We start from the raw sequence: 658 nt of genomic DNA, 5'->3' as shown, positions 1-658 counted from the left end.
TAGACGATGTGCGTGAGAGAGTATACAATGTGAATAGGTCGAATTGGGCTCAACATGGTGATATATCGTTTTTGTCCGAGAAAGAGCGAGGTCAATCGAGACATACGGAGAGAGAGAGAGAGAGAGAGAGAGAGAGAGATTGAGTGAGTGTGGCCCACCATGAGGTTGAAAGAGTGGTGGCGGCTTGGATGGACTGACCTAGATAGACAATCTGCGTGAGAGAGTATAGAGTGTGTCGATCGAGGCCCGAACAGGGAGATATATCATTTGTGTGTGAAAGAAAATGAGGTTAAACGAGACTCAGATAAAGAGAGCAAGATTGAGCGAGTGTGGCCCACCGTGTGGAAGAAAGAGTGAGACAGTCTCGAGGGAGTGACCTAGATATACAACATGCGTGCGTGCGCATGCACGAGAGGTTGGGGGGCTAGATAGGCAATGCGTGTATTTAGCACGAGAGGGTGAGAGGGATAGGGGAGAGAGAGAGCTCGGCATGGGGTGCAATGGCGGGTGTGTGAGGTAAATACATTTGGTAACAGAGTGGAAAAAGGGGTTGTGTAGTTGAGAGACTAAGAGATTGAAACATGGAGAGAAAGAATGAACGTGTGTTGGAAACCGATAGCTTCCTAAGGTGGTTAGGAGAGGAAGATTGACCGATACA

Source organism: Triticum aestivum, chromosome 7A (assembly GCF_018294505.1).
Source record: "Triticum aestivum cultivar Chinese Spring chromosome 7A, IWGSC CS RefSeq v2.1, whole genome shotgun sequence".
NCBI lineage: Eukaryota > Viridiplantae > Streptophyta > Magnoliopsida > Poales > Poaceae > Triticum > Triticum aestivum.
Note: the sequence above shows the minus strand (reverse complement) of the source record.